Below are 17,693 nucleotides of genomic sequence, written 5' to 3'. Positions count from 1 at the left end.
AAAACCGGGTAATAAATAAAGCTTTTATGGGCTTCAGTCCCCTTATTGGCAGATCGGTCTATATGACAGCTATATCTAAATATAGTCCAATCTGAATCATATTTAGGTCGGATGTTGGGAGGTCTTAACCCACTCACTGTTTCAAATTTCAGGGTAATAAATAAAGCTTTTATTGGCTTCAGACCACTTATCGGCAGATCGGTCTATATGGCAGCTATATCTAAATATAGTCCGATCTGAAACATATTTAGGTTGGGTATCAGGACACTAAAAATAACTCATTGTTTGAAATGTTAGCGAAATCGGTAAAAAAAGCTATTATGGGCTTAACACCTTTTATCGGCAGATCGGTCTATATGACAGCTGTATCTAAATATAGTCCGATCTGTACCATATTTGGGTCGGATGTTGGGGGGCTTAAAACTGCGCACTATTTCAAATAATAAAAAAATAAATAAATAAAAATAAAACTTTTATGGCCTTCAGACCTTTATCGGGAGATTGGTCTATATCGCAGCTATATCTAAATATAGTCCGATCTGAATAGTTATTCATAGTTTATTCACTGTTTTAAATTTCAGGGAAATCGGGTAGTAAATAAAACTATTATGGCCTTCAGACCCTTAATAGGGAGATCGGTCTATATGACAGCTATATCTAAATATAGTCCAATCCGAACCATATTTACGTTAGATGTCGGGAGGCTCAAAATAACCCACTGTTTTAAATTTCAGCGAAATCAGCTTTAATAGTCATCAGACACTTTATCGGGAGATCGGTCTATATGGTAGCTATATCTAAATATAGACCGATCTAATCTATATTAAGGTCAGACATCGGGAGGCTTTAAATAACCCACTGTTTTAAATTTCAGCGAATTCGGGTAATAAATAAAACTTTTATTGGCTTCAGACCCTTGATCGGGAGATCGGTCTATATGGTAGCTATAGCTAAATATGGACCGAAATGACTAAGTGAATATACCCCCTATCCTACGAAGGTGGGTATAAAAATACATGAAATCTTTATTTGAATCGATAGTACGGTCCATATAATTTAATGTTTGAAGACTATGTCATGCATATGTTAACCGTGACTGCGTCTCAAATGATGCATCCGCTTAGTCCAATTTTGGCATACTCGTTCCCACATTTCGGCCGGTATCTCACGAATAAATGCTTTAATTTTGTCTTCCAATGTGTACATTAAGGCGGGATTGCCTGTATGGATGCGAGCTTTAACATAACCCCACAAAAAATAGTCTAATGGCGTTAAATCGCACGATCTAGGTGGCCAATTGACCGGTACCGAACGTGAAATAAAAGTTTACCGAACTCGCCTTTCAATAAGTTCATTGTTTCGCTTGCTGTGTGGCATGTGGCACCGTCTTGTTGAAACCACATGTCATGCAAGTCAAGCTCTTGCCTTTTGGGCAAATAAGTTGGATATCATCTCACGGTAGTGCTTACCATTCACAGTTCCGTTTCGATTCGTATCATCTTTGAAGAAGTACGATCCAATGATACCACCAGCCCATAAAACGCACCAAACTGTGACTTTTTCTGGATGCGTTGGTGGCTCTTGTAATGCTTCTGGCTGATCTTCACTCTAAAATCGACAATTCTGCTTATTTACGTACCCATTGAGCCAAAAATGAGCTTCGTCCATAAAATGCAAGAAGCGCGCGAGCATTTTGACAACACAATTCAATAACTTGCAAGCTTTGTTCGTTTGTAAGACGATCTGTGGTTAAATTATAGACCAAACTGAAGATGTTTGACAGTAAAACAAATCACGAAACGTGCGTGCTGTTTAAACCAGTGTTGCCAGAAAGATAATAGCTAAAATTTCGCCCTTTAGTATTTCCACACCACTACTATGGAATAGATTAGGTTAGATTGAAAGGAAGGTGCGGATGTTATTCCGCTCCGTGCCACTATGGACATAAACCTAAACCAGCAATCGGCTTGTCGCGAGCTCTAAAAAGAAATCTCGAAAAAGAAAATCTAAGTTAGGAATTTCGTGCTACTTACAAAATCCTTAACTGTTTTCCATTCCACGCCCCTTAGTTGGTTCATGTCTGGTATTGTGTGAACATCTCAGAGCCGGTATCTGTTAGACGCAAATGCCGGGCAATGACAAAGTAAATGCTCCAACGTCTCATCATCTTCCCCACATGCATGCACTTGCCGCACCGTTATGATACCAATAGCCATACTGACCTCCTTCATACTTCATTTTAGTAATAACCTCGTCTTCTCATGACCTGGATGCTTTCATTGGATTTTCGCCGTCCTACCGACCGTTTCGCTGTTCCACATGGTCGCATGCGAATTCGTCGCCCACGCTCCAAACTCGGACTGCGTCGACCCGAAAGGCTTCGGGTTAACCAAGTTAATTCATAGCCAAATCGTCTGCCCTTTCATTCCCCCTTACTCTGTTATGGCCCGGCACCAAAACGGTGCGGATTTTGCCATCCTCAGAGAAGGCGTTAATGTCCTTCTTACACTGTAAGACTGTTCGTGACCTTACCGTCCGTCCTGGTTGTTATTGCCTTTATGACAATTTTACTGCCCGTAAAGATGTTCACACTCGACGTTCTCGCGTTTGCACCACACCACTTACGCATTCCGTGATCGCCCGGATGTCCGCCTGCAGGACCGTATTATGGTCAGGCAGTCTAAAACAGATCTCAGTCCCTGGGTTCTCAATGTATACCCTCAGGCCCACTCTGTTCTCTAGCTTTAATGCATCCGTGTAATATGATCTTCTAGATGGCAATACTAGGGTTCCGTTAATCCAAGAATATGCCGCTGGCAGCAGTGCCTCGCACTCGACCTCAAGGTTCATCTCAGGTATGCGATTGGAAACCTCTTCCCTTCCTTTCAGGTTTCCTACCGTCGCCTCGATTATACCGCGATAGTATGAGTTGCTCCCATCCTCAATTCATTCTCCCATTGCCTTAAGTCTCATCGCCGTAGTGGCTGCTTCATACTTAATCAGTATGTCAATGGGTCGGATATTTAGAATAGTCTCCAATGATCTAGTGAGCGTGGTCTTCATCGCTCCACCTACGCCGAGACAATATGTTCTCTGAACTTGTTGTATGGTCCTTACGTTGTACCTTTTCTCCATAGCAGTCTACCCGACTAATGAGGCGTAAGTAAGTATTGGTCTAATCACGCTCATGTAGAGCCAGTGGACTATCCTCGGGTTCAGACCCCATTTCGAGCCTACGGCCCGTCTACATAGTGCCAAACTTCTGTGAGCCATCTCAGTACGCTTCTGAATGTGACACTTCCAAATTAGTTTTCTGTCCAAGATTACACCTAAGTATATGAACTTGTCAGATATCGAAATCTTCTTATTGAGGAAACGTGGTGCGTTAAATTGACCCTCCTTCGTCTTCCTCGTGAACAGGCATATTTCAGTCTTTTCTGGGTTAACATTGAGACCTTTGGGTCAAGCCCAGTCACAGGCCATATGCAAGACCCTTTCGGCCCTTCTCCATAGATCGTTTGGATCCTTACCGCTTAGAAGTTTTATAACATCGTCTGCGTAGCAGACGGATTTAAATCCCTCCTCAGTCAGCATCCGTAATAGGTCATTGATGGTGGTCACTCATAGTAGTGGCGATAAAATGCCCCGCTGTGGCGTGCTATGAGCCACTTTCTTCCTTATATTTAAGCCATGGGACACACAATTTATCCACCTGATCCTTAGCATATGGTTTATCCAGTCTTAAAGGACCGGATCCACCTGGTACTGGTCTAAGGATTGGATCAGTGTGTCGGTCCGCAAATTGTTAAAAGCGCCCTCTCGATGTCAATGCATACCACCAGGGTGTACGTTTTGGCATCGAAGGATTCTTCTTTTTTATGCACAACCTCGTGTAGGGCAGTCTCCGCCGACCTTCCCTTGACATGGGCATGCTGTTTGTATTTGAGCAGTTCGCTGGATGTCCTACTCTTCATCACGGTGTCCACAATGCGTTCCATGGTTTTGAATAGAAAGGACGTAAGGCTTATGGGTATGTAGGCCTTAGGCGTCGCATAACTTGCCTTGCTGGGCTTGGGAATAAATACCACCCTTGCCTTCTGCCAGGCTTTCGGAGTATATGCAAGTCTCAGGCACGCTGGGAAAATATTGCCAAGGTGGGGCGCCAGATAGTCTGCCTCCTTCTGTAGTAACGCCGGAAATATTCCATCAGGTCCGGGTGACTTAAATAGTTTGAAGCACGTGATGGATTCCTTCACCATAAATTCTTTAATTATAAACCTTCGATCAACATCATTATTCCAAGATTTCGGTGTCTCCGAGAGTCCCATCGTATCCTTTGGAAAATGGGGTTTCATCAAAAGCCTCAAAATGTCCTCCGTTGTCTCTGCTCTCACTCCCATGCCGTCTACTAAAGTTTCAGTTTGCACATGGGTTTTTGAGAGAAACTTTTTATCTTGGCGGCGTCATTAACGCTATCGACCGGTTCGCAGAAAAGCTTCCAGTAGGCACGTTTTGCCGCTCCGGTAATCTTATTGTATTCCTTGAGCCGTGTATAATACAATTCCCAATAAACTTCCGCCTTTTTACGACGTGCTCTGTTAAAAAGTCTGCGGACCTCTTACCCAATATTGCGAATCTCCCCGGTCATCCAGGGTTTTTCTTGGGCGGATTTCCTTTCCCGAAGAGGAAAAGTATCTTCGAAGGACCCCACCAGTGCAGTCGTAATCCTGTTGACACTTTCGTCAATGTCTTCTATGCTTGGACAATCTAAATTATCTTGCCCAAGCCTTCTTAGGAGTAGCCTTCCGAATTTTGTCCAGTTGGTTTTCAACCTTTTCCGGAAGCTTATCGGATTCGGCGCTGGCCGTGCTATTCTAAACCTAATGTAGCGATGGTCAGAGAAAGAGTGTTCCATGGAGACCCTTCATTCCTGAACCTCATGGAATAGATTTTCCGAACATATCGTCACATCTAATACCTCCTCCCTAATCCCATAAACAAAGGTAGCGATGTTACCAATATAAAGTGTTATTAGGTCGTTAGTATTCAAGAACTCTGCCAGGGATTGGTACTACCCCACGAAATGTGGTGAGAGTTCGCATTGCACCCTATTAGTACCTCGTTTGTTTTGCTTTATTCACCAGCCGTTGCAGCTCCGATGCGCGTGGCGGTGTGGGAGAGTCGAAAGGCAGATAAAGTGATGCCAGGTATGCTCCACCGTCTCCCTGTCTCACCACTGTTGCATCCTACGTTGACAACTCTGGGATAAATATATAATTCAAATTTTTATGACAAATAACGCAGGTCCTTGGCCGAGTGCCAGTGTTAACATGGAACAAGTTATTATTAATTTCGGAGCATAATTGAATTGAATATTGGATACCATAATAGAAGTCATTGTGTAAACTTTCAGCCAAATCTTGTAAGAATTACGCCTTTAGGGGCTGAAGTAGTAAAATAGGATATCGGTTTATAGGGGAGCTGTATTAGGCTTTAAACCGATTCAGACCATATTCGACACGTATGTTAAAGGTCGTGGGAGACGCCGTTGTACAAAACTTCAGCTAAATCGGATAATACTTGCGCCCTCTAGTGGCTCAAGAAGTCAAGATCCCAGATGGGTTTATATGGCAGCTATATCAGGTTATATACCGATTTGAACCATACTTAGCACAGTTGGTGGAAGTTATAACAAAACAGCTAAATCGGATAATAATTGCGCACTTTAGAGGCTCAAGAAGTTAAGATCCCAGATTGGATTATATGGCAGCTATATAAGGTTATGAACCGATTTGAACCATTCTTTACACTGTTGTTGGAAGTCATAACAAAACACGTCATGCAAAATTTCAGCCAAATCGGATAGGATTTGCGCCTTCTAGTGACTTTAAGAAGTCAAGATACAAGATCGGTTTATATGGCAGCTATATCAAAACATGGACCGATATGACCCATTTCTAATACCAACCGACCTGCACTAATAAGAAGTATTTGTGCACAATTTCAAGCGGCTAGCTTTACACCTTCGAAAGCTAGCGTGCTTTCGACAGACAGACGGACGGACATGGCTAGATCGACTTAAAATATCATGACGATCAAGAATATATATACTATATGAGGTCTTAGACGAATATTTCGAGGAGTTACATCTTATGCTGGAGGGTATAATAATTGGTAGTTGATATGGTTCAGTCCAAAAACTTTGTTCCGGTTCGTACATGGCTCCTGAATTAAGGCAATATGAATCTTGCCTTTGCTAATTTTTTCCATCAGAGCGTGTGTAGCAGTCTCGCTCCGGTGGATTTTTATCTGGATTACCTCAATTATTCGGAGTAGGTGATGTTCTCATCGTCTGTTCTTTAAACTGCATTGACTTTCCTATCACTGCACTGCCTGATGTCATCGTATTAGGTTCTTTGCCTATCCAAGTCTTTCAATCTTTATAAAGTCAGTAATGGTCCATCGTCGGGTCCTTTTCGTATGGCTTTATCGAGTTTCCATTCCCCGTACTGCCTGATATTTCAATACTAGGATCCTTGTCTTCCAAATCTTAAGTAAATGGAACTGGTTATTACAATTTTGTTGATCTCTTTGTAACACCGAAAAGAAAAGGAGATAAATAAGTATTTGGAAATATAGCTCCAAATAATTTTTTGTCCGATTTGGATTAAAAGTATGTTTACATTTGTTCCTAATTCTGGATTTATGACCTTTTTGGGATTTAAGTGATAAATCCTGTGTTTTAGTTTTCAGATTTTACCATGCAAAAATAAATCCCATTTTTGCAGGATCTATTTTTAAATCCCAAATAAACCCGATTTCATGGCTGAATAATCGATACAGGTACCAAAATACGCAACTTTTTTCAAGAGTTGTGTATGGATGTGTGTGATATGCACATTCATCTGTGTCACTTAAATCCCCCAAAACGCAATGTAAACGAAGGGGATTTGTTTTTGGATTAGTTAAATCCATATCATACATATTTCAATGTAAACGTGCTATAAAATTGCGAATATTTGTTAACCGATATTCACGCAATTTTGCATATAGCATTTTCTTAAGGATCATGATGTTATTAGTGCGTATGATTTGTTTACCTTCACAAAAATATTCCAACAAGTTGCTTTAAAGTTCAATATGCGACTCAAAAAAATAAGAGCTTATAATTGTTATCGCTATCTACAGGGGGAACATACGCCGTAGGTAAATATATTAAATAATTAATATACTAAAACATTTTTGTTTTATATTTCGTTTAATCCCTAGAATTACTTAATTGTTTAACTGATTGTGAACAGTCATATATTGCTGTATGAAATTGTTTTTATACAAATCAAAGTCTTTTAAAATATTGTTTACAGAACAGAAACGTGGGATTATATGAGAAACACCTGTAGAAGTTCCCTATCAACAATAAGATGGGGTATTCCATATTTTTTATTATGTTTGTATTGTTATCATATTTTGATCATTTTTTATTTAAGATGAGATAAATCTTTTATTAAAGGTGAATCGAGCTAAAATGGCGTGCATTGTAGATGTTTTGGGATCTGGTTAAACTTTACAAAAGGGAATTCACTCCTCTCGGTGAAGTGATGGAAGACACGAGTGAGGTGGAAGAGAACCTTCATGTCGTCTCTTCAGCTGCCAGTTCCCTTAATCCATAACTGAAGGTTGCTTTCAATTCATCACAATTGTCCATCAATTCCTGCACAAAAAAGTACTAGATGTTTAGTTGATCCATAGAGCTCATCCTCCATTACAACGCGAAGAACGCGATCCAGCACATAATGCTGGCAAATGATGAACTTTGGTGTGGGCTGACCTTTCACTTCGAACATATGCCACATTCGAACTAAAACACCTGTCTTTTTGCCGGTATTCACGCATGTTGTATCGGCAACAAACATCACAATTGATACATCTAACACATTCTGTGGTCCTTCTGCGATCGTTTGAGCTGCCTTTCTTTTAATTTGAGCGCAGTCAACTTAATTTCTTTGGATTAAATTTTTGAGGACTATGGCCTGATATTCAAAGGTCTCAAAGTGTTTGCCGCCAAAGGGCATGCTCCAGATAAAGCCTCCCAGCAAAAAATTGTTCCTGTCTTGGAAGCAATATGAAAATATTCTAGCATACTAATGCGCATTTTGAAGGCTAAATAAGTATGCATGAATAGGTATTTGGTAAGTACCTACTTACCAAATACCTATTAACCCAAACAGCTTCTTGGTATGCAGCCTTGTGGATTCCTGACTGACATGGAGTTGGGATTGCAATGCCCTCAGTGAAAAGCTGATGGCAGACCGTTGCTGCTCCGAGGGACGACATCTTTGACCTTGTAACAAGTCGTTTTGCAATGCCTGTTGGATTATGCTTCCTTTTCTCGTTGATGTTGCATTGTAATCCTTCCAAAGACCATCTGTACTGTTGTTGAATGAGTCTGTGCTATTTTCGGCGCAATCAAATATCGCTGAATATGTAAGTGTGGAAACAATCGCTCCAATTTCCCCCTTTTTGCTTGAATAGGTGGATGGTATTGGCAACAGCAGGTTTGCCGCTATAATAGCCAACCCAGGCTTTGGTCTCAACTTGTAGTTTGTAGAAGTTCTCACCTTCGTTGCACATCCATTTGGCTTTTACCTTGGTTATCAAAGTATTCCTTTAATAAATGAAAGTTTTGTTTTTTTCCTGCAGCCCTCGTTGCATTTCAGAAGTTTTGTTAGTTTCGCAAAATAGCTTGATCAGATTTATGCGGGAAGTTCAATGGTTTGCTCCATAGGGATTAAAGCTCTACAGCAATTAGATCGATCCTCTATCTCCGTTCTTTCCTAGTGGACTTAAGAGATTTGGAGTGTCCAATGTCTAGGTTTTTTGGTAGCATGCGACTCCGTTCACTTAATGGTATCTACAATTGCCTCTGTCATCTTCTTGATGGTGCTTGAAACTGGGCTAGTTTCATTGTCCAGGTGTCCTGGTTCTTCTCAGTTTTAAAAGAGCTTTTTTTGGATGACGTGTTGTATTGTATTCAATAACTTGAATGCAAAATGCATTGCCGTTATTCAAGTTTGTCTGAACTTGTTGAATGACACAAACCGATATATGACCACCTATTTATACTTCGTATTTTTCAATATTTTACTAATAGGTATTAATGAATGGGCGCATCTTATTTTAAGGCGGTTATATTAGAGGTGTGTACGTGAGTAGTCGTGTCACGCGTGAGACACGTGATTCGTGAGTAAGATCCAAATCCAATCACGTGATCCTGCATGAGCGTGATTCAATAAAAATTCTTCGTGCGTGAGCATGCATCACGACCCACAACGCTGATCACAGCTCACGAGAAAATCACGAACTACGATATACATATCTCGACTTATAAGAAAATCACTAGTTAGAGTTGGTATTCTATTCTGCTAAAGTCGCTAACATTTTTAATTGTTTCGCGAGCGAAATTTGGCAACAATAAAATTTTTATACCCTCCACCGAAAGATGGGGGCATATTCATTTTGTCATTCCGTTTGCAACACATCGAAATATCCATTTCCTACCCTAAAAAGTACATATATTCTTGATCAGCGTAAAAATCTAAGACGATCTAGCCATGTCCGTCCGTCAGTCTTTTGAAATCACGTTACAGTCTTTAAAAATAGAGATATTGAGCTGAAACTTTGCACCGATTTTTTTTTTGTCCATAAGCAGGTTAAGTTCGAAGATGGCTATATCGGACTATATCTTGATAACGCCCCCATATAGACCGATCCGTCGATTTAGGGTCTTAGGCCCATAAAAGCCACATTTATTATCCGATTTTGCTGTTGGCACAGTGAGTTGTGTTAGGCTCTTCAACATCCTTCTTCAATTTGGCCCAGATCGGTCCAAATTTGAATATAGCTGCCATATAGACAGATCTCTCGATTTAAGGTCTTGGGCCCATTCGTATTTTTCATCCGATCGTATTTAAATTTCAAACGGGCATCATTTTTGGCCTAGAGACGAAGCCTATTGAAGTTGGAAAAAATCGGTTCTCTTATAAGTCTCGATATCACTGGTGAATTTGATAGAAATCGGTTCAAATACAGACATATCTCCCATATATATCTATCGCTTTTATACACTACAGTTTAAAATTTGGTACAGACATGTTTTTCGGCCAAGAGACGAAGCCTATTGAAATTGGAAAAAAATCGGTTCAGATTTGTATATAGCTGCCATATATATGTTCGTCCGATTTGCAGTAATAATGCAATAAAATTGTCATTTGTAAACCGATTCTCTCGAAATTTGGCAAGAAGGATTTTCTCTTGACTCGACATTTCTTGTGAAATCCGTTCAGATTTAGATATAGCTTTCACATATATATATCACAGCACGCGCATTTATTGACCAATCTTGACAAAATTTTGCACAACGCCTTCCTCGCCGACTACCACAATATCTGAGAATTTGCTCGAAATCGGTTCTGATTTAGATATAGCTTCTATTTATATGTTCATCAGATTTTGAGTTATTTGCAATAATGTTGTCATTTGTCGACCGTAGTTATTACAGTTTGAACATATTTGCTCGAAATGTGATACGGATTGTTTAATAACCCATTTGAAAATATCCGCCGAGGTCCATCAAAATTGGTTCAGAATTGGATATAGCTCCCACATTGTACTTATAGGGTAGGTGTAGGTTATTATACAGTCGGCACGGCGCGACTTTTGCCCTTCCTTACTGGTTTCTTCTTAGATTTTTCAAAATAATTCTTTTAGGTATTCTGGGTGATGGGTTACTAACCCAACACCCCAAACTATCTTTTTATCGTTCTATAGGTGAACTCGTGACACATTTAGTTTAACGGATGTTTAAGGTAGTGGGGAGGTAGGAGAGGACGTTTGTGTCCAAGATAAGCCTAGACTTTTCCAACTCAAAACCAATTAAAACCGTTGCTTGGTTTCCAACATCCCCAAGTCACTCATCACATCATCCGAGGCATGGGTACTTGTGAAAGCGAAGCGAAGAAGTGCTTGGACTAGCTTGCGTTAATGAAGAATATAGGCGACGTATGAATCACGAGATAGTTACACGGATCAAAATAAGACTGTTGGCTAGGTCATGTCGCCAGAATGGATAAAGAAGCTCCAGCAAAGAAGCCTTTTGAAGGCAATCACGGTGGTACACGTAAAACCGGGACGACCAAACACCACCACCAAACACCTCGAAACTTGATGTCAGAGATTTTAGAATAAGCACAGGAGATCGAGGCGTTTGGAACGCTATTCTACGTTCGGCTAATGGGACAAATGCCAATTACAGTAAAGTAAAGTATATCTATCGCCCGATTTCAACTTCTTCTACGACTACCACGAAACGTCCGGATTTTGGTCGAAATCTGTTCTGATTTGGATATAGCTCTCGTTTATATATATTCGTCCGTAATAACATGATAAATTCAACGTTAAGTTCTTCGTTTGGTGAATTTTATAAAAAATAAATAAATAATAAAAAAGAATGATGAAAAATGACATGGATATAGACCCGGAAGTGGTTCCACAGTATTATCTTGTTTTTAATATACGCAATGATAGCGCACTATAAAAAGTAATCCTTCACAGGAACCACCACCTCGGTACCGCTCTCACTTTACTACTTTATCAACCGATTTTCACTTCTAGAGCCTTTGTCAGCGTATTTCTTAAAATTTATTTCTCTAAATTTTGCACAATGTCTATTTTCTATAATTTTAAATATGTATGCCGATTTTGGTTAAAATCTGTTAAGAGTTAGATATAGTTCTGATATATATTTTTGTCCGATTTTAACTAATATTGCAATAATTTAATCATATGTTAACCGATAATTGTCACTAAGGATTCTCTTATGACTTTTCTACTGGTAAATTTCATAGAAATCTGTTCAGATTTAGAAATAGCTGCCATATATGTGTATCTCCCAATTTTCACTTTTAAGGCCTTTGCTGACGCATTTATCAACCGATCTTCTCAATATTTTACACAACGATTTTTTCTATAACTCCTACAATGTGTCCGGATTTAGGTCGAAATTCTACATTTCAAATTTAAGCAACCTGCAAACCAAATGTGGTGTAGGGTTTCGAAAAGTCTGCTTTGCCCAACTTTAGCCCGTTCTTAATTGGTTTTACTTCAGTTTGATCCCTGAATGCTTCTATTCCTCACAGTAAACAGCAGAGTAAATATGTTCAAACTGTAATAACTTCGGTTGAAAAATAACGTTATAGCAATTTACCCAAAATTTGACGAACATATATACGGGAGCTATATCTTAATCTGAACCTATTTCGACTAAACTTCTCAGATATTGTGGAAGGCGTCGAGAAAAGCGATGTGTAAAATTTTGGCAAGATTGGTCATTAAATGCGTTTGCTGTGACTTTAGGAGTTAAAATCGGGCGATTTATATATATGAGAGCTATATCTAAATCTGAACCGATTTTCATGAAATTTACTAGCAATGTCGAGAGTCAAGAGATCCTTCCTGTCAAATTTCGAGAGAATCGATTAACAAATGACAATTTTATTGCATTATTACTGCAAATCGGGCGAACATATATGTGAGAGCTGTATCCAAATCTGAACCGATTTTTTCCAATTTCAATAGGCTTCGCCTCTAGGTCGAAAAACATTCCTGTACCAAATTTTAAGACGATCGGCCGAAAACTGTGACCTGTACTTTGTGCACAAATTAACATGGACAGACGGACATAGCTAAATCGAATCAGAAAGTGATTCTGAGTTAATCGGTATACGTATCAATGGGTCTATCTCTTCCTTCTGGATGTTACAAACAAAAACCTTGTACCACAGTTGTGGTGTAGGGTATAAAAGGGAGTATAATCTTGTAAGTTATGAACCGCTTGCGAGAAGCAATACGAAAATACCATTCATGGTTTTTGCATCACCATTATGCACATGCTTGTTCGTTAGCAATTAAAACAAGTAAGAACGTGCTTAGTTCGGCCGGGCCGAATCTTATATACCCCCACCATGGATCGCATTTGTCGAGAACTTTTATGCTATTGGAGCTATATCCGGTTTTGTTCCGTTTTGCTCAATACTTAGGACAGTTATTGGAAGCCAAAACAAAACACCTCATGTAAAATTTCAGCCATATCGGAAGAGAATTGCGACCTCTATTGGCTCAAGAAGTCAAGATCCAAGATCGGTTTATATGACAGCTATACCAGATTATCAACCGATTTGAATCATACTTAACACAGTTGTTGCGCCCTCAAGAGGCTCAAGAAGTCAAGACCCAAGATCGGTTTATATGGCAGCTATATCAAAGACCTACTAATAAAAAGTATTTGTGCAAAATTTCAAGCGGCTAGCTTTACTCCTTCGAAAGATAGCGTGCTTTGGACAGACAGACGGGCGGACATGGCTAAATCGACTTAAAATGATCAAGAATATATTGGGTTGCCCAAAAAGTAATTGCGGATTTTTTAAAAGAAAGTAAATGCATTTTTAATAAAATTTAGAATGAACTTTAATCAAGTATACTTTTTTTACATTTTTTTTCTAAAGCAAGCTAAAAGTAACAGCTGATAACTGACAGAAGAAAGAATGCAATTACAGAGTCACAAGCTGTGAAAAAATTTGTCAACGCCGACTATATGAAAAATCCGCAATTACTTTTTGGGCAACCCAATATATACTTAATGGGGTCTCAGACGCATATTTCGAGGTGTTACAAACAGAATGACGAAATTAGTATACCCCCATCCTATGGTGGAGGGTATAAAAATATCGTATTGAATAGTGCAGAAGTACTTTCATAGAATAGTCTTAAACATTTGTTTTAGTTTTAAAATTTAACTATAAATTTAAAGTAATGCAAAGAGGGTGATACAGACCAATGTACCATGTTTTTTCTCCTTTCCTTTCCTCCATTTTGTGTTCAACTCTTTGTTTTTGTACTGACATGTCATATTCCGTTTCACCTTCATTGGATACCGTCAACCACCCTTGGATGCTGTGACATCAACAGCCTGATGATAATCATCCCTAGTAGACACAAAATGATTGCTTGTCAAACAAATTTTATATCCATTCTAATCAAAATGGTTCATTGCATTAAAATGACGAATTTTTAAAATTGCCTTTCGATGTTGTTAACAAATTTACACTGCTATAAATGTGGTGCCCTTAGTAGAAGTAGGAAATTAGAATTTCTTTTAATTTTGCGGCAAAATAGGTAATTTAAGCACAATAAATTCAATTAAGTCATTTTACAATTTATTGAGTCATTAAATTTTAAAACGATTTACAACCGTTTTAACTGTTACGTTAGCAAGATTTGGACTGTTTCTTTTTTATCGTTTACTATTCGTTTTTTTTTTAACGAATTTGAATATAAAGTCTGCTTTGAAGTCAATGTGAATTGTGGAGTTAAAATATCCCTACTTGAAATTTGTTAAATACAGTTAAAACTCAAAAAAGGTTTGCAAATCCAAAATTTTGTTTTTTAGAAAGTGCTTATAGTATCACTTATTCCGCAGAGCATTTTTCTTGAAAATGTGTATAGATTCTCGCTTTTCAAGCAACTCACAACCCTGGCAATGTGTCATAAGCATCGAATGTCTCATAAAGAGTGGGAATGCTCAGCCACCCCTAGGATATCAATAATACCCTTTTTTTTAATTGGCTTCTGTTATTAAATTTCCATAGGTTCTAGCCCCTCCAATGTAAAGCACTCTTTCGATCAGGCAGCTTAATATGAGATTATTTGGTGCCCAAACCAATGGCGACCGAAATTAAGCAGTAGAATTCGTTTTGGTTTTACTTATCTCCTGCTCCCTAATGGGATGTTCTTGGTCAAATTTGCATTTGTAGTTATCTCACTTCCAAAGAATATAGCGAGTGCTTATTTTTTCTAGTTAACTTAAGCTGTTCAAAATTTGTAGCATGCTTTTAGGCGCTAACAGATTTATTATTCTCTTTAACCCTTATGTGGTCACCAAGATATTTAATTTCCATCTAAATGTAGCATGGTGTTCTACCGTAGGGTGGGCTTTATGCAATTTGATCTTTTTCAATACAGTTTTTTATATATACCCTCCACATTTTTTTATACCCTCCACCATAGGATGGGGGTATACTAATTTCGTCATTCTGTTTTTTAACTACTCGAAATATTCGTCTAAGATCCCATCATATATATATATTCTTGATCGTCATGACTTTTTAAGTCGAACTAGCCATGTCCGTCCGTCCGTCCTTCTGTCTGTCGAAAGCACTCTAACTTTCGAAGGAGTAAAGCTAGACGCTTGAAATTTTGCACAAATTCTTCTTATTAGTGTAGGTCGGTTGGGATTGTAAATGGGCTATATATAAACCGATCTGGGATCTTGACTTCTTGATTCGCTAGAGGACACAATTCCTATCCGATTTGGCTGAAATTTTTCATGAGGTGTTTTATTATGACTTCCAACAACTGTACTGAGTATGGTTGAAATCGGTCCATAACCTGATATAGCTGTCATATAAACCTCTCTAGGGTCTTGACTTCTTGAGCGTCTAGAGTGTGCAATTCCTATCCAATTTGCTGCCATATAAACCGATCTGGGGTTTTGACTTCTTGAGCCACTAGAGGACGCAGTTATTATCCGATTTGGCTGAAATTTTGCATGAGATGTTTTTTTATGACTTTCAACAACTGTTCTAAGAATAGTTCAAATCGGTCCATAACCTAATATATAAACCGTTCTGGGGTCTTGATTTCTTGAGTCTATAGAGGGCGCAATTCCTATCCGATTTGGCTGAAATATTGCATGACGTGTTTTGTTATGACTTCCAACAACTGTATTAAAAATGGTTCCAATCGGTCCATAACCTGATATAGCTGCCTTATAAACCAATCTGGGGTCTTGACTTCTTGAGCCTCTAAAGGGCGCAAGTATTATCCGATTTGGCTGAAATTTTCTTCTCTCATGACCTTTAACATACTTGTCGAATATGGCATGAATCGGTTTATAGCCTAATACAGATCCCCTATAAACCGATCTCCCTATTTTACTTCTTCAGCCCCTTAAGTGCGCAATTCTTACTAGATTTGGCTGAATTTTACACAATGACTTCTTCTCAGTTAATTTTTTGGTACGAAATGAACCATAACTTCATATTGTTCCAATAACGTAGCAATTATTTTCTTATATCCTTTGTTTGCCTAAAAAGAGATACCGTGGCAAGAGCTCGACAATAAAAAAAAACTCATAGTAGTTTACACTCTTATGCTATAATACTAAAAGTTGATTTTTTTTAAATATTAGTTATAATTTTTAATAGAAAAAAATAAAAAATTCGGGGATTTTTTGAAAAAAATTATTCGGTAAACCTGTTGTTGAAGGAGCCACATTTGCATGTGAGGAAGGTAGCGATCCGCGTCAAGCTCCTATAATTAAGCAAGCTTGCGGGAACATGATGACAATTGGGACTAAACGGCGCCAATAACTTGCCTTAACATATCGATCATCTTATAGAGCTGGCAAACTATCGAAAACGCAACATTCGATATTTTCGATTGTTTTAATAATCACATATATTTCAAAGGAAAATGACGAACCAAAGTTAATAATGTCAGTTGGAAGTCATGAGTGAAATCATTGCACAAAATTTTAGCCTAATCGGATGAAAATAGCGCCCTCTATAGGCGCAATGTATCTTAAAGGATACATTCAGTGTAGGATTGTTAATTTTTGTTTAGTTTTGCAAAAAAAATTATATTTTGCGATTAGTCAATAAATTAAATTTCGAAAGTGCCATCGATATTGATAAAGAGGAGACTATAGAACATTGGCTGTATGTGTGCCCCACACTGGCAGTCAGAAGGAGTTCCAGTTAAGGTTCTCATTTCTTTGAGAACTTTTCTGATTAAGTGGATGTGAACATTCGTAAGGATGTCGAGTGACCTAACATAACTCACTGTCTCAAATTTTAGCAAAATCGGATAATAAATGTGTCTTTTATGGGCCTAAGACCTTAAATCTGTAGATCGGTATATATGGGGGCTATATCAAGATATAGTCTGATATAGCTCATTTTCCAACTTAGCTCGCCTACGGACAAAAAACTGTGTAAAGTTTCAACTCAATATCTCTATTGTTGAAAACTGTAGCGTGATTTCAACAGACGAACGGATATGGTTAGATCGCCATACGACGAACAGTACATATATGAGGGTTGCCTTTTATAAAGGGTGATTTTTTTGAGGTTAGGATTTTCATGCATTAGTATTTGACAGATCACGTGGGATTTCAGACATGGTGTCAAAGAGAAAGATGCTCAGTATGCTTTGACATTTCATCATGAATAGACTTACTAACGAGCAACGCTTGCAAATCATTGAATTTTATTACCAAAATCAGTGTTCGGTTCGAAATGTGTTCAAATTTTGACAAATTTTGTTCAGCGATGAGGCTCATTTCTGGTTGAATGGCTACGTAAATAAGCAAAATTGCCGCATTTGGAGTGAAGAGCAACCAGAAGCCGTTCAAGAACTGCCCATGCATCCCGAAAAATGCACTGTTTGGTGTGGTTTGTACGCTGGTGGAATCATTGGATGCTGTTGGACGCAACGTTACGGTGAATGAACACATTTCGAACCGAACACTGATTTTGGTAATAAAATTCAATGATTTGCAAGCGTTGCTCGTTAGTAAG

At 38.7% G+C, this 17,693-nt stretch overlaps 1 protein-coding gene across 1 annotated transcript in view; it reads left to right on the top strand.

The window, feature by feature from the left end:
* LOC106082210 (adenosylhomocysteinase-like 2) overlaps nucleotides 1-17,693 on the top strand; it is a 135,908-nt gene that overhangs the window by 60,209 nt on the left and 58,006 nt on the right. The gene's annotated exons all lie outside the window — the stretch shown is intronic.

The sequence above is a fragment of the Stomoxys calcitrans genome, chromosome 2 (genome assembly GCF_963082655.1).
Source record: "Stomoxys calcitrans chromosome 2, idStoCalc2.1, whole genome shotgun sequence".
NCBI lineage: Eukaryota > Metazoa > Arthropoda > Insecta > Diptera > Muscidae > Stomoxys > Stomoxys calcitrans.
Note: the sequence above shows the minus strand (reverse complement) of the source record. Positions and strands in the feature narration are given on the sequence as shown.